At 30.7% G+C, this 25379-nt stretch overlaps 2 long non-coding RNA genes across 2 annotated transcripts; one reads left to right on the top strand and one right to left on the bottom strand.

Annotated features, from left to right (window-relative positions):
• Positions 1-529: 529 nt before the first annotated feature.
• Positions 530-8185, bottom strand: LOC143078427 (uncharacterized). The gene is made up of 5 exons (XR_012979218.1): positions 8167-8185; positions 6547-6630; positions 3393-3495; positions 1178-1239; positions 530-643 (listed from the first exon to the last, which is right to left on the bottom strand). It is a non-coding gene; the product is annotated as an uncharacterized LOC143078427 (long non-coding RNA).
• A 9613-nt stretch (positions 8186-17798) lies between these two features.
• Positions 17799-24803, top strand: LOC143078426 (uncharacterized). The gene is made up of 5 exons (XR_012979217.1): positions 17799-17874; positions 18972-19031; positions 21519-21689; positions 22352-22408; positions 24659-24803. It is a non-coding gene; the product is annotated as an uncharacterized LOC143078426 (long non-coding RNA).
• The last annotated feature ends 576 nt before the right edge of the window (positions 24804-25379 follow it).

The raw sequence follows: 25379 nt of genomic DNA, 5'->3' as shown, positions 1-25379 counted from the left end.
TCCGCCCCTGCTTGCAATCATTTGTCTTCAACAATCCTAATTTTATCATTTATTTTATTATTAAGACTTAGTCCAAATGAACAATGTAATATATTTGTGTTAAATGTATAATTCAAATAAAAGGTCTGTTAAAACCCATAGTTCTTCGTAACAATAGATCTATTCAACTTACAAATTTTTAGGAATAGAATTTATGAAGTATATTAGTATAACTAGGGTGAAAGTCTCGGTAACTATCAAGGCTAGGTTTATTTTTTATTCCTAAAATATTATAGTTGAACATCAGTTTAAAAATGTTACAATTGAAGGGTTAAATTTATCAGTTTTGTTTTGGTTTCACTGGTTGGTTTTAGTTTGGTTGAATAGCAAAATTATTCAATATGTTTTATTAATATTGTCAAATATTCAAATACAACATTAATGGCAAAGTTTTTATGCAGTCATGCAAAACTGTACACTTAATTTTTTGTCTGGGTTTTTCACTCTTTTTCAGGTTCAAATAAATTATGTACAAAATAAACTCAACACCTTTGTATGGGATCAGCTCGCCTGACAGTGTTGCAAAATTTTAATTTTATTAAAGACAAATGCAACATAAAGTTCATCTCGAGACCGCTACAGGTTACAAACCCAAAAACCAAATCTACAAAAATAAAAGCAATTTTCATTATGTATGCAAATACATATAAATCAAATTAAATATTCTGTTCTTATACTACTGTTGCCTTTACTTACACACATTATTATTCACATTCATCAAAAAGACAAAAGAAAAATACATTTATTCGGGTGGGAGGGTGAAAAACATTACTGCACTAAAAGCGAACCGCGAATGACAATATCTTATATTCCTACAACTGCCAACAGTATAGCACGAAATATTTGAATTGACCTTATTTAAATATTATGGTCAGTTCTTATCTCTATATTTCTTATTTTGCTGTGACTTATTTTTTAAATTTTGCTGAACTAGTGCATATTTTTGTTAAGGGCCAGCTGAAGCCCGCCTCGAGATCCGGATACTGGATTGTCTCTCTGTGTTGCAGACTATTTGGTGTCTTTGGGCTGTTGTCTGCTCGTTGGTTGACACATTCCCCGTTACTTTTCTCAATTTTATGTATCCTTAATCAATTTTAAGTTCAGTTCTAAGACTTAATTATGTTTCATTACTACCTACCTTTGTCTGATACATGTTAAAATATACATGGACAATGACCGTAGCAACTAAAATAATGACCCCTGTAAAAAAGAATTAATGACGTATCACTTCGACATCTGTCATTGGCTATAGTTATGAAAATCATTCAACTCTTGCCCATATTAAATTCAAAAGAGCTTCAATATTATCTGTTAGCTTTGTATACAATCTGTTGACTCAGCAATATAGTTAATTCATAGATATTTGATTTCGTGTTTTGCCAGACATTACACACAGACCTTAAGGGGAATATTATATCATTGAAAACAAAAAAATCGAGGTTAACCTATTCTCACGAAATCAAAGTTGGCACCCCACAAATAATAAGGAACCAACAATACAAATTTTCCTTTAAATAATCAACCCGCAATAACTTGTTAATAATAATATTCGTCACATCACAGATGTAATGTAAAATACATAAATATACCTGCAAGTATTATGGAATTGTATAACATTGACAATTCTGATTGCCACTAACATAGCTATTTTATTGATACAACATAGCTTCGATAAGTTTTTATAAATGTCATCTAATTCGTTTTTACTGTAATATCGATTTCCTAGTATAAATGTAAGTGAATATGTAATATGTTAAACATTGCCCCCCAAAAAAAGATTCTTTGGACACAGCATTCACCACGTGGTGTTTTTGCCTTTTCATCGCTATATTTACAGTGTCCAGAAAATTCAACTATTTACTCCTTACCAACATTTATTTGTAAAATGGAACCGATTAATTTCAAGACTTCTGTGGACAGGTTTTCAAGAAGCAATATTTCAAAATATTTGAACTAGTTCAGATATCTACATAAATAGTACAATGCATTACTCTATTTAAAGGATTCTTTATGTGTTAAATATTTGAACGTTAAAATATGTAACAGTTATTTTCATATATTTATATTCGAAAGTCTCTTTGGTAACTGTTACCTTTATTTCTATGGTATTCATATGGAGGACTTCGGGTAACAGTCACATGCAAAATTCCATTAAAAACCAAATCCATGATATCAACAACTTACGTTACCTAACGGTGATTGTTTGTAAAAACGTATAGGAAAAGCAAATAACCCAATGGGAATATAGTGTATCAATTTGTAAAAAAAAAATAAAATAATAAGAACATATTTCTCTCATGTATTCTCTTCCTGATGCATGTCTTGAAGATTTAGGTAAGAATTGATCTCAAGAACAGTAAACACAACAAAAGTAAATTTCATGCGTCTGAAGTCTTTTTCAAGTTTTACCTTCACCAGGAACGCTCAAAGCCCAAAAAATGAATGCCAATGTAGTATAAGAACCGAACGTTATGTGTTTATTGTTGTACTTTTTGTCATATCAGCTTTCCAACGTTTTTTGTTGATGCTCCGAGTATCACTCAAGAGCCATTATAAGTGTTTCAAGTGCGGTAAACATGATACCGTGATTTGCCTTTGTTATAACTGGGTCGGTATACCTCTGCTGTTTAATTAGTAGTCCCCAGAGGGTATCACAATCTTGGTAGTGAAATGCTTCGATATTTGCAAGAAAATACGTATATTGAAGACAGAAATATGTAATGGTTAAACTATTGAAATCATTGAATTATAGAATGTATTACTTAAAAAACGCTTTAATTCATCCTCTGTATTTGGCTATACTTTTGATCCTTTACCAATATTTGGCAACTCGCATTAATGGAAAACTGTATTGAAGCACTTCAGGCACAATAAGGTTTTAACTGTTATAAACCAATACTTGGAAATTAAAAAAAAAGAATCTAGGACAGTTTTGTATGTCCAATTCATTGTTTGATAATCATCCGCTAGTTTTTAAATGTGCCAGCTCAGCATATTAGTTTGCAAATTTGTTAAGCCTACTAGACCAGTTCAAAGGAGACAATTTCAATTGAACAGTGATTTCAATTTATTTATATAAATTATGTGATTTGTTTCAAAATATTACAGATGAATTGTTCGTTTTGGTTCAAAAAATTAAGGATCTATCCCAGGAGTAGAATACCTTAGCCGGATTTGGCATTTTTTTGGGGGGAATTTTGGGTTCCCAATGCTCTTCAACCTTGTATTGGTATGGCTTTTTTACTGTTTTTATCTGAGCGTCACTGATGAGTCTTATGTAGACGATACGCGCGTCTGACGTATTAAATTATAATCCTGGTATCTATGATAATTACGTTGTACAACATGTTTACCTGCATCTTAAGAAACATATATTTCGGAAAGTCACACCAGACCTTGAACAAACTGGATCTTCTATTGTTGGATTACAACCACACATTTGGGAAAGAACGTCATCTAAAAGTGGAAACGATAACCATTAGAAGTCTTCTGAAACACATAAAAGACTTTTCCTTTACAGTATAAAGCTAAACATATCTATTTAACTAAAACATTTCTATTTATTGTTTACACATAAAATTACAAAAAATATGTACCGGAGATTTTGATTTTGGTCACTGAAAACATTGTTTAAATCATATCAGTCCGAAAAAAAAAAGCCGTTCAAGTTAGATGGGAATATATTGGACGACCTGAAAGCTGTGTTTATTTGTCAAAAGATATAGCTGCAATGCATTTTGAAGCATGTAATGCGTAAAATTAAAATGTTTTTTTAACGACCTCAGATTGTAACCTTTCATGCAAAAAATACAACATTTGACTATATGATTTGTTATTTACGTTATTTAAAGATTAACATATTTTTAGTTGCGTGACCAAGTAAGTCAAATCATTAAAGGTATACATTTTAAAAGTATTGTCACAGATGTTAATAGTGGAAATATTTCAGGTACAACCTTATTTCGATGTACCTCATTTATGTTTTATATGCAGTTTTTATCGACTGAGTCTAGTTGAGCAAATTCCCAACGAATAATAAATTTTCCAACAGACGAATACATTAAGGATTTACACCTCTGAGGAGCCAAAAATTTCTGGAATTAACCTTTTTTTCTTAACCTGATTTTAAGGTTTACAAATGTGTAAAAAAATAATAGGTGGAGAAAAAATCATATGGTGGTGCACTTCTTTTAGCTACGACCCAAGTTTGATGATTTTCCCATCTTTCATCAATTTTATTTGTTTTTTTTTCAGTCGATTTATAAGTTTCAAACGGCGGTATACTACTGTTGCCTTTATTTGCCCATTTTTGGGCTTTTATAGTGAAAAAAATTACAGTTCTACAATTAAACTTTTTTCATACTTTAAACTAAGATGAAGTGGATCATTCTGAATAAATTCAACTTAACATAAATATAGGTAAGTGTTAATAAATAATTAAAAAAATACATATTCAAGCAATTTGGAAAGAAAAAAGTGGTATCGGATGTTCATGTTTCTCGTAAAATTATTTCTTGTGTCCCTTACCCATTTTCTCAAAATTTTGGCTGCAAAAACTGACTTGATAGGTAACAAATTATCTAATTCTCAAAAACTACTTATTGTAAATACACATATGTTTCACAGCGTCAAGTTTGATTATTGCATCTTAAAAATTCATTGCTATTTTCCACTTCTATCACATATTTTGGAAATAATTCTAGAACGAGATTTCAACGAGACTAAAACGTCAGAAGAATACATCCTTAAGATGTAGTCTTTTCGTTATATTGAAATTTGCTCATAAGAAAAATATGATATTCTAGATTTTGGACCATTCTGTCTTAATGCAATGTAATCTATTGGTGAGTTTGGAATGGGTTCACCTGATTTTAAAGCACAATGATTTCATAGAATTAAATTGATCGAAACTATAATAGGTATAATTTAGAAAATGCAATTCTGCTATACACTGAAACGGATATATCAAATAACTATGTTATAAATAAATTTTAAAAGCTGATACCATTAAATGCTTTTCTTATATTCCGTATTTCTACATCTGATTTGAACACGTCAAAACAAATCAAAACCTATCCTTAAAATATCATGCTTACGTTTAATGGAGTTTTATACTGAGTCTTTTTTGGGGGGATCAGTTAATATCAGAATTCATTCAATCGCGCTAGTCATGAACTACATGTATGACAGTTTTTACTACTTTCGGATACTTAAAATGCGGTAAATGTTAGTTCTGTTTTCTGCATTTATTAATAGAACATTTTGTATGCGACTCTTGAACAAGTATCCTATTTTTTGTGATTTAGTTTTGTGTTATTACTCTTAGTTAACAAAAATAACAATTCATGAATTAAAGCCGTTTTGTAAGAATTAAACATACATTTGTATCTACAAAGAATAATAATAGGAAAATATTCTGAACTGTAGCTATAAAAAAGCTGCGAGGATTTTTAACTTGTTTCAGTTTAAAATAAAATCACTTGAAACATATATTATACATTACGAACATGTGTTATATTTTATCAACTTCTATGTTAGTACTACTGTTATTCTTTTCTCCAGTTGTGCCATTCAACAAAAAGTCTGTCCTTCGGGATTTGAAAGCTATAGCATAAAATATATGTGTGTGAAGATCTAGCAAGTTGCTAAATGTAAAGTAACCAACGTTCCTCGTCAATTAGTCAAAGTCAATAGACGGTTTTGGAAGTATTTTGTTTTGTTTTTGTCATATTTCACTCGAAGTTGTATATTCTTGGTCTTCTTTATTCTATTATCCTTATAAACTATATATATGTTTCTGGTCTTTCGAAGATATCAATAATTATATTTGTCGCAGACATTGGTCTTTACTACCACGGAGTAAGTGCCAATTTAGGTGTCCTATGACAAAAGGGTTCCAACAATCGATGAGGCAGCGGTGTGGCTATTGCAAGAGAAATATAACAATTCAATGTTTTGGGAAATGTTTAGTTCGTTGAGCAATGCAATTATCTTAAAACTTTTAAATGTTACAACTCACTCAATGAAAGATAAACAAGGATTGGATAGTTGGGTTATTACTAGGCCATGTTGATTGACCTAAACGGTTTTTGAAGGATATTTAACACTTTTTGTCAAGACCATACTTCATGATTATTATCCAAGTACGCCTGGTTTTGCGAATAAAAAGGATATAATTGTTTGTTTGAAAACAGATATAAATAAAACGTATATATTAGTAGATATCAATTGATAACTATTTTGAAAGTGAAACGAGAAACAGGTTCATTTAAAACGATTAGTAATTGTATCATTTTTTTGTTTGAAGAACTGATACAAATGAACATAAATACATATATAAAAAACGCATATATTTGTGTGTTTGTAGTAATAACTTGATAACTATTGAACAAGTGAAACGAAGAACAGTGACATTTAAAAAGTACAAACCAGTACTTAAAATTGTTAATTGAACACGATACTGGATCAAGCACTGAATCTTACATGAAGTTACTCATTAGTTAATACCTGTAGCTATGACAAGAAATACCAGCATCAACAATGCGAACTTCATGTTGTCTTGATATGGCCGTGGTAGTAAAACTGTACTTCCTACAACAGCGTAAAATAGAATGCTTGCAGCTATCCATGACAAGTAAAGTTAAAATAAAGATTGATTAGGATGATGATTAAATTCATACGATTGTACAAATAAATATTATAATTTTTATACGTTCAAATATCGTTTCAATCCTATAATATACAGATTGAGGTCTTAAGATGCGGTTTTCGGTTGTAGCCTTTGTCGTTTGTCATACTGGAAAAAAAGTACAATTTCTATTAAACACATAGTGATTCTAGGGGAATATGGCAACAACCAGAATTCTCATTCATGAATATTGTGTTTAAAGTGGATGTTGTACAGCTTTCGTTTCCGGTGGACCTTAAGTAATTCCCGGTGTTTTGATTGGATTCGTGTTACTGAATCTTTTCTTCTTATGTTGAGGGAATTCGCTTCTCAGTTTCAAAATAAAAAACTTTTTATAACATTAGTATATATTGATGGGGTATTAATAAAGGAACAAAAAGAGCGAAAAAAATATGTAAGTCAATGTGCTTGTTTTCGAAATATTAGTCATTGAAGTTTTGACGGGAAAATGTTCTCTCTTGATTTTTCCTAGCTTTATCATAGGCAAGCATAAGCTCGAAAAAACTAATAAAAAAACAAAGATTTTATACAACTTTAACAGATGACTTATAATTAAACATGTTAAAGATTTATAAAAAGAAACATGGGATCAATGGGCAAAAATGTATAAGGCATTCAAGTGAATAAAACAAGAGGATTTCGAAAATCTGACAAAAATTCCAAAACACGACAAGCAAACATCCTTAGTGTTTTGCTGAATGTTTTTTTTTTATATTTTCGCAATACGTGATTGATACATAGCATTGCAGGTTAATTTGTTCTTGTTATGAATATGCATGATATGTTGCTTCTTTACGTTTAAAAGACGATGATCAATAAATCATTAAACATAACCGAGGAAACAAATAATAAATAATGTGCAAACAAGAATTCAATTATTTGGATCATGAATCAAAGTCAAAGAAAGATGAGGGCAGTGTCAAAAATATCAAGATCTATGTCTGTCGTTTACATAGATGTTGATATTTTCGTTTGAAAACTGCCTTCAGCTTTGACTGGACTTTTTTTTTATAATTTCCTGTTGTGATGTCATAGAAATGGCGACCTATGCCTGAAGACGTCACATATAAAGAACACAATTTGCAGAAAATATTTGAAAAGGAAGGCTGCAAATCATTCTAGAAACAGATTTTATTACTATATATTGTGGGTAACGATATTTCTACAGTCTCAACAGTTCAATTTTAATTATTTATGCTGCAATCCCTGCACTTAATTATTCACATTTAACTGTCTCGAGTGAAAAAAACATCGTAATACAATTGTTGTAGTGTTGGAATCTTACAATTCGGGTTCATCTATTTTTAGGGAGTTGTTAATTGTTTTTCTTGACATTACGTCCGCGACACATTTTATTTAGTGTATGCGCTCTCTAAATTTCTTTTCGTACATGAATACCATGGATTTGTCGTCATTATTAATTATAGCCAAAGACTTACCTTCAATGAATGACGATGTAACCCACTGTCCAACAATACAACAGTACCTGCTATATATACAGTTCATTATGAATATAAAAAAAGTAATATAATGAATTAATCACGGAAAACGAATTAGCAAGGAACAGATCTATCTTTTGGTTTACCAAAAACAAACAAAAAAAAAAAAAAAAAAGATGCATGTCAAGAATTCAAGGTTATATGTTTAAAATGTTGTTGAAGGTTTCGTGTTTTACTTTATTGCGATTCTTAGAATTGGCAATATAAATCAACAATAAAAAGAAGATCGAGTTTGAAGCTTTGACTTGTGTAAAGAATATGTTAAATGTTGTACTACAATAAAAAAATATGATCGAGTTTTACGCTTTGATTTTACTAAAGAATATGTTATATATACTAGAGACAAATGAAATAATACGATGAATCACAGTTCTAATAATAAGAATTATAGCAGTATTTTTATAATAATATCCAAATTATTATTGATAATTACACTTACGATTGCATTAATTGATAAATTTAAGTGATTAAAAATATCCCACGAGTGACCGAACAGAACATTAATTCTTGAAAGAACGTATCACAAGATTTAATCAACAGGTCATTCACGAGTTGAATATTTTTCTATCACATTTTCAGTTTATACATTGGATGTAGGATTTTTTAATTGACATATAAAAGAAGAAAAAGTAGGAACCTCTTTTGAACGCATTCCCAAACTGATACAGCATCATTTGCAAATTCTTGACTAGAGCCATGATTGTATTTGACGTTATCTGATTAATCTATGATAGAATTTTTTTTAAACTAGGAAATCCCGACACTTCTATAGTATAATACTATAAACTGTTCACATAGATATGTCTCGCTTTTCTGTAGTTATTTACAAGTAGTTTATAATTATTCAAATATTCAGAGTCGATGAACCATGACTGAAGGAACATAACTAAATAATTTTCAAGGAAATGAGATGTTCCAATGCTTATACAACTGCATACCAAATACCATTAAATTATTGAAGTTGTTCCCCCTTAAACAAACCTAAGCATTTACATTCACTTGTAAAGTATGCAAAAGTGTTTTTAAAATCAGTGAACCATGATAAGGGGCTGAGGCTATATAAACTCCATGGAAATGATATTTGCAAATGGCAATTAATGTTCATACAAAATATCATTGACTCTTCATTAGCAGTTCGTCATAAACTGTAATTATCACAAACTTATACATGTGAACTAAGCAAAATTTCTAAAATTAATATACCATGACTAAGTGACAGAGCCAAATAATCTCATTAGAAATGAGATATGCAAAGTTGAAGATCATGTGGAACAAAAATTCCAAAAAGGTTTGGGTTAATTTTTAAGAGTTAGTTCGTGTTGTTTTTGAACAACTTTTAGAAAAGGTTAAACCCACCATTTTTCATAAAATGTCCTGTACCAAGTCAGGAAAATGGCCATTGTTACATTATAGTTGTCCCTCTCTGTGTTACATTTCGATGTTGTGTATTTGTTGTGTAGTAGTTCTCTTATATTTGATATGTTTCCCTCAGTTTTAGTTTGTAACACGAATTTGGTTTTTTTTTCTCTACCGATTTATGAATTTTGAACAGCGGTTTACTATTGTTGCCTTTGGTTGGATATTTTAAACATTTATACGTTTTATAGCCACTGTGAGAAATGTTACCTTCATAGCTAAACAATATTCATATTGTACAACTTTTGATGTAAAATTTGTTTTTGAATAAGACTAGAATGGAATAGATTCAATAGACAGGGTTAGGTATGTTTCTTATGTTGACTAGAAATTGACAATAATTTTCGATGGAGATTAGAAAGTTACGACAAAGAAATGAATTCAGCTTACAAATTATATGAGTAATTTTAAAGTCATTGTAAAATTGTCCGTTTATCAAGATTTTTTTTAAGCAAAATATTGTGAAGGGATTCAAAGAAAGTAAACAACGAGATAAAACTAGATAAAAGATGCAAACCTGTTCAAATACCAATTAATTTTATGGTTTGTGGTTTGTTTATTTGACCCCTAGCAGTCATGAATCAGTTATATGTTTGTGGTTTGGACGTTAAACTGTCATCTATGATCTATCATTATTTTTGCTGTCTTAAATTTGTTTTATTATATAACCAAAATAAAAATCAGGATCAGACTTAGTACGTGCAAACTTATGCGTTTTTTATTTGAAGGACCAGTTTAACAGTCAGAAATCGGTCACCTTTAAATTAAGTAAGCCCTTATACTCAGAATCCGTTTCATTGATTGAAATGAACGAACATATTGATCCGACTGAAAGATTTAACTTTGAATTTTGACTGCAATGACTTATTGAATCGTATTTTTGCTTCATTTGATGAAAATAACACACAGGAAAAGTAAAAATTGTTTTGTAACAGAGGCCATTTTATATTATTTTTCCATTATGCAGCAAAATTACTACTCACCATACGTGTGTTCGAACAAAATTGAAATATGCAAATAAAACTACCATCGAATTATCATTTAAAAGATTTCTCTTGTCGTAAATAAATAGTTTTAATAAACCACGTACAGAAAAAAACGATGCGCATTTCGTATTCTTAAGTTTACTAAAATACAGTAAATGTTCATGTGAATTTAAGCGAACAAATCAAATATCAGTGCAGGGTATTGAATAACAGTGGGAAATATGGACACTCTATTTAATGCAATTAAAATTCATATATATATATATATATATATATATATATATATATATATATATATATATATATGTGTGTGTGTGTGTGTAGTGTACATAAATGTCCATGCTTTATGAAGGAAAAAAATTCGACAACTGCTACAGCCAGTCATAACGGAATCAGAGTCATGCAGTACAAAATCACGTCTGTGCTTTACCAACGCACAGCCATACATTATGAACAGATTAAACGGAACATTGATTAAATCAAAATGTCGTTTATTTTGTAAAGTAAGTGATAACTTAATTTTTTATTTTGTTTGAACCTAATATCATAAAAGCAAAATGAAGAAATTTTAATGGTGGTCAGTGTTTAGTAACGTCTTGAAACGGACATACATTATATTTCACAGCCTTTTCGGGAAGGACCTTCGATTAGGATCACAGTTTCATTTCCTTTAATCAGAACGCATTCCACTCAAGAGTAAGAATAGTTAAACCGTCTGATTTATTCTTCCCAGCTACTTTGTATTTGGTAGATAAAATGAAATGTAATAGCATACCATTAAGTACTTGGATGAGAATATTAGAAATAACATCTGACAATGTTGACCAAAAATCCACTTTAAATGCAAGTAGACAAGTTCAGCTATACATTTCTGTATCTTCTTCACGGTAAGTTTCTGACTCTTAGTTTAATAGAGGAATTAAACAATTTAATAAAAGAATTACTGTGGATTCATTATTATCCGTGAGATACCAATTTTCGTGAAGTTCGTGGGTACAGGTGAACCACGAAATAAAATGTTCAACGAATAACAAACTTTTATATAGGCTTGTATACAAACTTTGACAAAACCACGAAATTCAATATCCACGAAAGTTATCAACGAAAATTGGTACCCAAGAAAAGAAAGGAATCCACAGTAGCTGTTGTGTATTGGCCATGTTTTAGATTTGTGGTGAGCTGTCTTAGTGTTTCCTCGGGGCAATTAAAACTGCCCGATGCAATTACTGATATCGAGGGCATGTTACTGGGTCAATATGAAAAAATCCATACATGTAAACTACTATAAGATGCCAAAGAAATCGCGGTACAATTGGACAAGTGTTGAAACAGATCTATATTGCTAAATGAATAGAGTTGAAATTGGGTGTCCCGTATTCTTCTTTCACATAGAATCCATGAATATTGTTTTATAGTACAAAGGGGCAATGACCAGTGTTGTTTATTATGTGTTCATTTCAAGATCTGTTGGTGGTATTTGGGGGTTTAAATCGAAAAAAGCCAGTTCGAATCGACCGTCATTCACGACGTTCGGCTTTGAAATTTAAGTGCCCCCATCAATCCCGTCATTGCACGACTGCCCTGCACAATTAAAATTTCATTTCGTAGAAGATACGATTAATATTCACCTTACACAGAAACACTTTGTGATACACATTCCTCTGACAACAGATTTTAACTAGTCAAGAGCCTTTCCTTCCGGGAAACAGCATCAATTTAACACGAAAAGGGTGGCGGATTTTTTCAATTTTCGGTTAAAAATGGGTGCGACTGGACTATGACCTACCTCCATTTCATATTAATGCATAAATTTTTAAACCCACTTATGTATGGGAGTGGCTTGCCTCTGTTTCCGGTAAAAATGGGTACAGAAGAGCGACTGGAATGTGACCACCCATTCATATACTAATGCATAAAATACACATTCCCTTGACGATCTCATTAATTTCACAACAGGTCTTCACACGTCAAGATCTTTTCCTTCCGCTGAACTGCAGCAATTCAACACGAAAAGGGTGGAGGGATTACTTCGGTTTTCGGTTAAAAAAGCCTACAGGTGTGCGGCTGGAAAGTGACACCCCCTTCCTATTAATGCATAAAATTTTCAGCCCATTCATATATACGGGGTTTTTTCTGAGCATGGAAACACTTGAAATCAGGTGCCAATCCAGGAGTTGAGGGGGGCGCAAAAAATATTGTTCCACCGAGAGGAGTGTGGTGCAAAATCTTTGAAGCAAAATTTAAACCATGGTTCTAATAGAATGGTACAAACTAGACATTTCATCAAACATGTGATCAAGATTTGTAATTTAGCAACAAATGTTTTAAGATTTCAATTTACAAAAGGTGTAAACGAGATAACTTGCCGATCGGAGGGAGTTGGAAGACAAATTGTGATTAAATTTTCTTACATCAAAACGGTATATCTTCAAATTAAGAACCAAAGTATATTTCGCGGGTTTTTTTTCTAGTAGGTTTAAAATTTCGCAGACAGTTCGTCGACTGCGCATGCACAACAGAGTAAAAGACATGGATCGATAAATTTCTCTGAATAGGGATACGTTCTCTTGTTTATGTTTTCTATGGAAATGTTTTTGTTTTAAAGACATTTTTATGAATTAGATGACTTTGTATATTTTCAGAGGAGATGCAGCTCAATAAGTATAGATATTTATCTTATTAAATAAAGGCAACAGTAGTATACCGCTGTTCAAAATTCATAAATCGATAGAGAAAAAACAAATCCGGGTTACAAACTAAAACTGAGGGAATCGTATCAAATATAAGAGAACTACGACACAACAGAGACACAACACACCGAAACGTAACACACACAGAAACTAACTATAATGTAACAATGGCCATTTTCCTGACTTGGCACAGGGCATTTTATGAAAAAAATGGTGGGTTGAACCTGGTTTTATGGCATGCCAAACCTCCTGCTTTAATGTCAGTGTTAATTATAATATTAAAATGACAATATTACACGCCAGGATTACAATAAATAAACAGATACATGGGAGTAAATATAGGACAGAGAAACAAACGAATAATAGCCATCCAAAGGTAACAGGTCAAAAAATATTTTTATACGCCAGACGCCCGCTACGTCCACACAAAACTATGCTCAGGTGTAAAAAGTTTGAAAGCCATAACAACTACCAAGTTGAAGATCGCCGAGGACCAAAAGTTCCAAAAAGTTGTTAGGCCAGGGTTATCCGCCTTGGACAAAAACATTATTATTAGCAAGAATTATACATTCATTGAAATATTGTCATTCTAACGCAATAAAATCAAAATACAGGTACTTTGTTGAAGCAAACAATGTTAAAAAAAAACTGAAAGTAACTTATCACTTTTATTCATCATATTTTATTTTATATTTTATAACAAAACAGCAAAATTATGCGATACAAAAAGTTCTTATATCTGATGACAGGTCATCAGTTATAATTAAAAGAAGAAATACAGGTATTTTTTAATAAATGCTGAATGCAAAAACACTTTTATGTTTCTATATACATGTACTACTACTTAATGTCAGTTTCTGATTTACAATAAAATGGAAAAAAAACATGTTTGCACTTTTGTTGAACACAAAAACAGTTGAGAAGATTTGTAATTCTATGTTTTTTTACGCTTATCTGAAACTAGTCATCAAGGGCAATTACAATGACAGATTATTAATAACGATGCATAATTATGAATACATAGAACACATATCTATACTATTCAATTGATAGACAAAATTTGTTTAGCCAGTTTATATCCGAACCGAATATCGTCTGAAGTATCATATATAATGAATAATTAGTTAATGTTATGTTCTTTTTTAACCGCATCAATTAATGCTTTAATAAGCGCAGCTAAATTAATTAAACCCCAAAATTAAGTTTCATAGCTGCTTTTTTACCATCATCATTTTATTAGCAGGCTGAAATGGTTTTGTAGTCATTTTGTCTCGAATTTAAGACAATTCCCCCACGGCCACCTCGCACCATGCATTAAAAACATTTTTACTTATTATAACAACTTATATCACTTTATCATACTCGCACCACTCCAAATTGGAATATAACGAACTCGAAGAAATGTGTTAATCTTTAGATTGTTTTCCTCTTCTCTTAGTAAATACCTCATTTATCGAAGCATCCGTGTCACACAACACCGGAACTCAAAACTAAAAATACAAACACGCGCCACTAACGAAAAAATGTCAAATCATTGGAGAGTTCTAGATTATCCTCTCTTTGTTATTTCGTTCATTCTGGGGCACCTGTATCACAGAGACAGAATTTGACTCGCACCTTTTGCAAAAAAAAAGAAAAACTGCAAGAATAAAAGAATAACTAGCACCACTGCGAAATGTTAGACGGATACTTAGTAATATAATCATGATAATAATCAATTCTTAACCTTTGATTTCAGTTGATAAATCATTGCATACTAGTAAAGCTCATCAAAAGTTAATAATTGTATATTAATAGAGCTGCTTGTGTTACAAAAAAAAAAAACACGTATCTGAAAAATAACTGTTTTTCGTTTGGACTTTCAACATGTTCAAAACAGCTTAATACTGTGACTTTTAAAAATTTATTTTGTAAAAAATGCTACCTTTTATAGTATCGGTTTACTTCATTTTGCACGATACCATTGAATAAAAAACATTTCAGACTATGTACGTAGTGGATATAGAGTTATATGTCTTCCAGTTAATACGAAATTCTTCAACTGGTAGTTGCTAGATTTCATGATTTCCGTGATAGAGATACACTAGTTTTTTCATGATTTAGAATTATATTCCGAGTTCGTTATTTTTTTATTTTTTTTTACAACTTAAAATAAGTGTTCCAAGTGGTGAATTTGAAATTATCATATCTGAAATTTACGGAAGCCGTTTTTTTTGTCGACCCTCATTGACGTCACAGATGATGACGAATATGTTTCAATTGTCGTAACTATTAACCCTTCTCCTTTAACTCTCATGTAACCTACCAAATTAGACGGTATTGTAGTACTTACATAAGCTTTTCAAAGGGGGCCCCTGTGGAGTATGATCTGTTCAACCTTCCAAAGCATCTGACAACAACCCCAGTAATGGTTGGCTTTAAACCGTCTTTGCGCAAAGGGCTTTGCTCATTGTTGAAGTCCGCCCGGTGAGCTATAGTTGTGAATGTCTGTCACATTTGGTCTTTTGTGGAGAGTTATTAAACTAGCAGCATATCACATCTTCTTTTTGTATATTTTTGCGGCTCAGTCTTTGAATTTCTATATTTTGTTTTGTAAAGCTGGATTGGTGACCTTCTGCTGTTGTCTGTTCTATGGTCGGGTTGTTGTCTCTTTGACACATTACTATTTCCATTTGTCTTTTCATTTATCTATTTTTATCTCTTTGCATTACTATTCAATTTGTCTGTCTGTTTTCGACTTATGAGTTTAAATGTCCTTTTGTTTCTTTCATCACATTTTTTCTACCAATTTGAAATATGAAATTTAGGAATATATTCCTTTGTAATAACACACGTACACCATTTTTTTTTAATCTAAAATGGCCAGTCTGATCTGAACAGTTCTTGTCAGATCGAACGATACATTATTTAGTGTTATCATTTGTAATTCAATCAATTATAAAAAGCTTCTCAATACCGTCATTGTCATGCTAATAGTTTAGACTGGTAGTGTAAAGAATGGTATATAATTCACAGTTACATTGTTACGTCACTGTTTGAGCTGTTTGTCGTTGATGGAAATTATTTTGTTGTTTTGCGGTTTTCATGTTGGGTCAACTCTAATATTATATGATTGTACGTTTTTTTGTGATGAGTGTTTTCGTTATAGCAATCTTTTTTAACATTTTCATATAGGTGGAAGGTTTGATAAGCTATAAAACCAGGTTGAAGCCACATTTTTTCTTAAAGTGTCGAGTACTAAGTCTGGAATATGACAGTTGTAATCAAATAGTACATTTATATGTATATATGTGGGCGTATGTTTTTGTTGCACTTCATGGTTTCTCTGTTTTCCTCTTATAGTTGATGTGTTTCCTTCAGTTTTATTTTTTATTTTGGATTTGTTTTCCCTAAATCAGATTTTAAACAGCGGTAAACTACTTTTGCCATTATTGTTCAATTGCTCATTAATCGTGCTATTCACGTAAAATATTTTATGTGAAATTCACGTGAATAGAACGTGCCTATGATAGTGTAAAGGAAAATAACTATAGTGTGATGACTTTCGAATGTACGGCATGTACAGCTAGAAACAGGTAGTAAAATAATTTGAAAGCTTTGTGACTGCACGTTACCTTCTAATCATCAGTAGGCAATTATTTCTCAGCTCATCAATTAATAAATAAATAAATAAATAAATAAATGAATAAAATTTCAACTGCAGAAAAACACGAAGTGTGCGGTTAAATTATGTTCTTTGTTGTTAGGGACATTGATAAATCTGTTTGCACATTTAAGTTTCTTTATAGATTATTCATCTTATAATAGTCGTTTGGCATGATTGCTTTTCTTCCATTAATGATACATATTTGTTATTGTCGACTATATCCATATTTCCGAGAAATGTATTTTTCGAAAATGGTCAAAACTAGTTTCGTACCTCGTCATCAATATTTCGAATTTTGTAGGAAATCCATTCATTTCTGGTTTCTGCTTATCTATTTGTAGAAATTTCTGAGTGCCTATTTACTCGGACAAATAAGTCAAATTTTTCCGTTGACTTCTTTTTCTTTTTTCTGTGGTGATTGTCATACATAAAGTAAAAGCTCTATATACTACATATATATACAATGAATGAAATAACTACAATGTATACAATGTTTGAAACATGAAACATATGTTGATATATACACGTTTATAATCATATTAATATTCATGATTGGAGTAATCCAAGAAAAAAGCGTCAGACGCATGGACATTTTAAAATGTTCCTTTTATCTTTTTAAGGCGTACAACGTATTCTGTTGACCCATGGATAAGATTTATATTAATTACAATAATTAATCAAATTGTAACACTTTGTATATTTGATTAAGAAATTTAAAAAAAGATGAGTGTGAAAGTGTTAAAGTTTAATATAATAAGTCGTAAAATAATTAAGATCCTTGAACCTTGCTATTTGTGGCTACAAATTGCACGAAAAGAACTATATTTGAATAAGCTGGCTTTTTACGATTCAAAACATAAAAGTTAAGACTCGGAGTACGATTCTCGACTTTATCAGAACCAATATCGAGGTAAGTTGATATATTTCGTAAATATATATAGGCTGCAATGGTTCAAGATTAATATAATAACTAAATAACATATCTGATATGTTTAACGATATCAACGAAAATTTATATAAAAGAACACTTACAAAGACTCAAATTTATATTTACTGTTAATCTCCGAAACATGCAATTTAAAAAGAGAATGATAAAAGATGATGATGAAGTTATGAATCATCGAAAGTACTAAAATATATATCTGCTGGCGTTCAGATATAACGGTTTTTTTTATATAACTTAACGTCGGCAGTAATATATTTTATTACTTCCGATAATTCATGATATTTATATCGGCTTTGGTAACATAAGACATTATATTAACCGCTGGAAACATGAAAGGTTAGTTTAAAATTTAGATATGCTAACGTTAATGATTGATTTGTATGATGTCAAATTATTTCTCGTTTTCTTTTTATTCAGTATTAGGTGAAAACTACGTACGTTAATGGATGATCTCATGGAACTATGTAAAATAAGATCACTACAACACAACTAGGAACTGCACAGGAACATAGAACAAATTATCCATTTTTAAAAACTATTTATGAGCAATTTTTTGGCGTTAGTCCTTTGTAGTAATATTTTGTTTTATTCCAATTTAAGGGCCAGTGAAGAGTTGTTCATTCAATCATTCTTATAATGGTAATTCCAGCCTCAACTTTTCTGTGATGTTTTCAAATGTACAATTTGAAACTTAATTTTACTTTCCAGTTCGTTTTATAGATTTTTCTTTAATTCAAAACGTATATATTGTGTACGAATCATTGGCAGAAAAATAAAATGTTACATTGATGTGTGTTTCCCCATTTTAATAGTCAGTAGAATAAAGTGTGTGAGTTATCTTTATATACTGAAGCCAAATACAATGCAAAGTGTTAATTTAATGTTAAGTGCCTATCGTACTAGGTAGTTTTTGTTGAATAACATTAAGAGTTCAAATAAAAGTATCTTAACGTTTATTTTAGAGAAAATAATGTTTCCTTTTGTTTATTATTTTATCTGTTTTGATTGTTTTTTATTCATACGTTAGTGTAGTATGTACATTTAGTTTTACTTCATTTCAGATACTATTTACAGAATGAACAGCACTACATTTGTATTCACTATTCTTCTCTTTGCTATAGGTAAAATATTACATTTTTCTAATTTTAACTTGTCTGTTAAATTTATCTTCATTAACAAAAATGGGGTCGAATACTCTATACTTCTGTACATGTATGCAATTAATTACAATTACTTTGTTATCTAATATGATCAATTGCACGTATACCTAAATTTAAATATTTTCTTTGAAGTATTCATACTTACTTTGAATTACTTATGATATTACAGAAATGTTTATAAAAAATCAGTCGAAAGATAAAAAAGGACATCTTAACTCGCAAAAGTGATTAAGATGATAAAACAATGTTGACTTTTATTGACATGTTTACCTATTGTGTCTGTTTGTATCGTTCATACATCGTTGTCAATAACGGAATTTTTTGCAATGGTCATAGAAGTTCGAAGTTTAGCAAGGTATAAAATCAGGTTTAATGCAACATTTTCTACATAAGAATATGCCTGTACCAAGTCAGGAATATGACAGTTGTTATCCATTCGTTTGTTTTACGTTTTGAAGTTGACCAATGAATTTGAATAGAGCCTTTCCTTTTTTGAAGTTTCCTGGGTGTTCAGTATTGTTGTGATTTTACTTTTCACAAGTCGACAAAAAACTGAAAATGCTATGGCTTAAACATTAGAAAGACCAAAGGACAAATAACTGGATACACAACGAAGTATAGAAAACAAAAGACTGCGCAACACGATAACCACTATAATCTTTTTAAAGACTATAGATTTATCATTATTGTAATTGTCTTTAAGCCAATGACAATAATGATATAAGTAGATTGAGTTTATAATTTGAAGGACTGTTTGAAAAGGGTTAATACTTGATGCAGTTGGAAAGCAAATATTTAAATGTTTATGACAAAACACAAAAATATTCAAATAAAAAAAAACAAAGGTTATAAATTTCAAGTGGGCCTATGTATGCTGATTATCAAAGTCAAAATTTAAATTAGAATTATTGTTTTATTTTATTCAATGAAGTCTATCTGAATGCCACTTTTTTTTCTAGAAGTGAGATGCTGCACTTGTAAAGGAATTCTAGGTTGCACTTTGTAAATAAAGCGGTTTATCAAACCCCGCCTATTTTGGGAAGATATATAGTATTCATAGATATAACTGTTTTGTTAATAACCTTACCTGGTTACCGGATAGTAGCTCTATATTTCATCTCAAGACGACGTAACTAGGGAATGTTACCAGTATAAATACAAATAGACAGCGGCTTAATTAAATCCCGAAGTAGATTCAAAGTAAAAGGAGGGGAATTTTTGTATAAGTTTAACTCTTACAAGTTCGAGGAATACAAATGGTGAAAAATAGAAGTTAATATGAACTTAAATATGAACTTCAAAACTTTATAGTAAAAGTGTTACAGTTGTAGTGACGTAGTTTCTATGCATAATTGCATAGTTTATATTAACAGAAGTGCAATCTATAAGGAGATTGACCAAGTCCGATGGATTTTTATGTTTAGTTTGTCAATCAACGAAATATAGTTCTTATAATTCTTAACCTTATCAAATATAACTTTATATATTGTTAACTATTCTCCATCAAATGAAAAATTGATAAGTCGTTATTTAGGAAGTTTTGAAATCTATAAATGTTGGATTCACGCAATAAAATAAAAATAAAATAGCATCTACTTGATGTGGAAGAATAACTGAATAACTGTTTATTTTCTTTGGGCGTAATATTTTGTAATGACTTACGCGCTTAAATCATCCTTGCAATAAGCTTTACTTTATATTGATGTCATACATATTTTAAGATATTATGCATTAGTCCATTTTGTTGTGCATTAGAATAGAAATAACAGTACCGGTCTTGTTTTTCGGATCCCATGCATGTTTGTTGCATACGTATACATCTCAGTGAATGTAACGATAGTTGCTTCGGCAACCTGATTCTATTGACGTGTAAGCCAAGTGATGGACCAATTTGATTAGAGTAAATGCAAAATATACAGAAGTGATAACCAAATATTGAAGGTAATATTTGAAGTGTCGCACTGTGGAACACACAAGATTTCAAAGCAATTTCTTATATCGCAAGGACTTAATGAAGGCAAGTGCATCTAGTGATATTGTTTACATGTTCAACTTAAGTTAGTTATTTTCGTGTTATAGAATAGAAGCTATGATTATTTATATAGAATTGAGTTTGGAATTGGAGTAGTACCGATTGATTTCAATATTCATCAAGGATAAAAATAAAAAAGGCGAAAGAAGTATACCGCTGTTCGAAACTTTCATTACCCATAGTTGATGTAAAAGATTAGTTGTTTTCGATAAAAACAGTGCTCTGTTTAACTTAACACTGAAACGATATATATCAGTGAATTGCAACAGGTTGAGTTTGTCAGTGTTTATTGACCTCCCCGTTGTAGAATTCGCCTTATTTATTTTGGTTTTGTTACAACTTTAAAACACGTTTAGTGTTAATGGAAATCAACTCCGTTTCAATTGACCGTTTTAATATTATTTGTTTATATACAGGTATGCGAGAATCCTTTCAGCAAGTTTGTTCTGACAGATTTTGTAAAGTAGCATACATCAGTAACGTTGGCTGCGCAGGTTGTTGTTTAGGGTCTGGTTGTAATGGTCTAGCTGGCTATTGCGAAAACTCTAAATGTTATTGCAACGGATGCGAGGTTAAGAAAAGTGAAGGTGTGTATTGAATTTGGTAAAAAAATGATTTAAGATTAAAGCGTTATGATACATTTAAGGCAATATACGAGATAAGTCAAAAGACGCAAAAGTTTGACCGGACAACAGAAAGTCACTTGTTCATAATGAATGCTTTACGAGTATGTTTACCATTATAAAAGTTGAAAATATGTAACCTTTTGAGTTAATTTCTATGAACTAATTGTTTTTCGACATTTTTTTCGTGGTTTTTATGTACGTACCACAAGTCATGTCACTTTCGAGAAAAATGGACATTAACAGTTTACCTGATTTCTTGACAAATAGATACTTACTCAAAGCAACACACAAAAACGAAGAAATCACATAAAAACGAAAATGAAAGTTCCTTGTTTAGTCGAAACAGTGAAACATAAAATTGCAAAAGTACCAAACTCTGAGGAAAGTTCTAAACGGAAAGTCCCTAAGCTAATGGCAAAATCAGAAACTCAATCACATCAATCGAACAGATTACAACAATTGGTACGGGTCTCATATTCTTCTTGTTTAACATAAATAGAGAATCCACAATCGCGTAAAACTTCAAAATTGGGAAAAGGAAACTATCGGTTTAATTAAAAAGAGAAAAATGCATTCTTACCACAGCTCCTTGTTTTATAATTATGATATTTATTGCTATTTAGTATCAACCTCAAGAGATGGAACTGTTACTGCTTTCAGCTCAGCAAGAAGTCGGATAAGTATGTAATGCAAAAGTGATATATATATGTTAGACTCTGAACCGCATTTGTCACGCTGACGTGCGATGATTGGGCGATGAAGTGCTATGGTGACATTATTACGATTGTAGCTAGCTTGGCTAAAGGGAGTTCGCTTCTCAGTTTCATAATAATTAACTTTTCACAACACTAGTTTATAATGATAGGGAATTAATAAAGGAATCAAAAGAGCGGGAAAATATTCTCTCTTGACTTTTCATAGCTTTATTATTGACAGGTTTTAATAATCAAACACTATTTAAAAAATAATTAACATTTTGTAAGACTTTTACGGTGGTGACGCTGAATTGCTGTGGATTGAAGTAGTCATGTGTACAATGTTTTTGTTTCGATTTAGAAGTCAATTTGTTTGTTACAAGTAGCTTTTCAGTTTTAAGGGCATAAGAAACAGTTTTGATCCAATATTGTAATTTTGCTAAAAATTGCATGTAGGCTATTTTTTGCCTGATTAAATCAAATATGTCATAAAAAATATACCTCATGTGCTACTTTTTGGGTAAAATGAGGTCGAAATTTGATATGTTTGCTAAAAAGTCGGATTTGTGGACGTATTTTTCCTTTCGACAGGTATACATAACATTTTTGTTTTAAAAGATAAACACAAGCTGTTTTTGTTAAATTATTTGTAAATTCTGTCTCATATAAACGTCCTTAAAATTTGTGCAATTGGTTTTTTCAAATAACTCATATTTATCAAATGTTCACAAATGTAGAAAAAAAACATAATTTTTTGCTGCATATTTATATATATATACTGGTCAACAAAAGAAACGATACACGACTTTTTTTTCAAATTAAAGATGAAGTTTTCAGTTTAAAGGACCAATATTGAAGGTTGTTTAGAAAAACATTTTTTTTGCTTTCATGACGAAATTTATTTTTTTTTGACAAAATTTACAGAAAACGACCATTTTAAAAACAGAAGTTCCAACTAATGATGCCAGCCTCTCATTTAAAGGTAACGACAATTTTTGTCATTAATTCTTTTTTAACAATCATATTTTTATTTGTTAAGCAGAGTTCAGCCTCACAAGAAATCGTTAAAATGTTTACATTATCAATTGATATGTGTAAAGTGAAATTAAAAAAACGACGGTAACAATCTTAAAACTAATCCGAAAGGTTCCAAATTTACAGTGTATTGTTTTCATATCCAAAGCATTGATTTAAGACGATATTCTTTTTTTTTATTTTCATTTTTTAAGATTTCAAAAAAACGCTTTTTCTCCCAAAAATAATAAAAAAAAAACAATAATTCAACCCATAAGTTACAACATAAACATAACTTGATGAGCATATTAGATATTTTTTAACGAATTTGAAAATTCATTTAGTAATTAGAAAATTGTGTGGCGATTTTTTCTCCAACTTTCCGCAAAAATAATTTGCACCCTATGATCGTTTACACGGAATTTAGTTACTTTTTAGGTTTTGAATTGCATTCTCATATGTGCATACATTGCAAATGAAAGCTTTTTAAAATAGTGCATCTCATTTTGCTTTATATTTAATACTTTGTGATAAATTTTATTCCAAAGTCGTGTATCGTTTCTTTTGTTGACTAGTATATTTAAAAAAAAAAATGCACTATTGACGTTTTCGTGAAAATTGGCACACATAATCTTCTTACGTAAAAAAACAAATGGCATTTAAAAAAAGAGGGGTCCATGGACTCAAGTTAAATTAGTTTGAATGATAAAAATTTGAAAACAACACTTTTAATTAATTTCTGGCGTCCGAAGCACTTTTCTTAGTCAGAACTGAATCTTTTCCCGATAAGTCATAGTTTGACGTCGCGAAAATAACAATTAACGTTAGCAGCGTCATTACCTACGTGCACTGTAACTGTATTGTATGCCCTCAAACATAAGTCTAGTCATGAACGTATCGTTAGTGTTTACTTTTTACATCGCATAGACTCCTCCCCATCCTCAAATACAGTCGTTCATAGAATCGCTAAGAAAATGACGTCTATAGATACTAAATGCACAGGCTTTTTTTCCCTTTAAAACGAATTACAACTATGGGAAATAAAACACACGCTTATTGTTGAAAATGCAAATACTGTTTGATTAGTTATATATCAATAAAGAGTTGTTTATTGGTAGATAAATGAAATAGATAAAAAAAGAACAACAGCAGCCCTCATTAATCTTATTTTTTGAGTGAAATGCTTGTCATCTTTTAATTGTTATTTTGTTTTTATTTCAGGCGGTAAAATGGGAACTGTCTCTAGCTCTTCGAGAAGCCGGATTGTTATGTAATACAACAAACATATACATATACATATATGCTAAAAAAATAAAATAAACTAATTGCATTGCCATAGAATTTCAATACACAACTTCAATAATAATTTATTATTGTCATGCATTATTATAATTCCTCAGTCGGGATTGTTATAAGATTGGATATTCACACCTCTAGGATTACAATACATTGATGCCCCTCCTTTTAACATTAATATGTTGTCTTATACGTTTAGTTTGTTAACCTCAATTTATGGACTATTTTACGTTTTTTTCTAAAAATTACAATGGTTAAACAATAGAAAAAAAAGTTCAATTTTCTGAGGTACCATTAAAGATACCGCCGTACACATATTTTGAACGGTTTCTGTTCCAACCTTAACAAGAGAGCATAATATATAAAGTGGCCGTTCTTCCGTTACTGAACCTTTTCTCATTATGGAAAGTATCAAGGCCACATCCAGTTGAAATAGTTTAAATATCAGAACCTCTCTCATAACCTAATAGTTCAAAACCAAACTAAAAACGCCTTTGCAAACAAAAACGTAAAATTGCTAAAAGACGAACACAATTCTACAAAAACAACCAAAGACTGAGTAAAATGAACCTCATAATTAAAACCCGGTGTAAGCAAAGATGCTCATCAGTAAGGTAACCAGATCATGGTCGACATATAACCACCG

This window comes from Mytilus galloprovincialis, chromosome 6 (genome assembly GCF_965363235.1).
Source record: "Mytilus galloprovincialis chromosome 6, xbMytGall1.hap1.1, whole genome shotgun sequence".
Taxonomy (NCBI): domain Eukaryota; kingdom Metazoa; phylum Mollusca; class Bivalvia; order Mytilida; family Mytilidae; genus Mytilus; species Mytilus galloprovincialis.
This window is presented reverse-complemented; position numbering and strand designations above follow the sequence as displayed.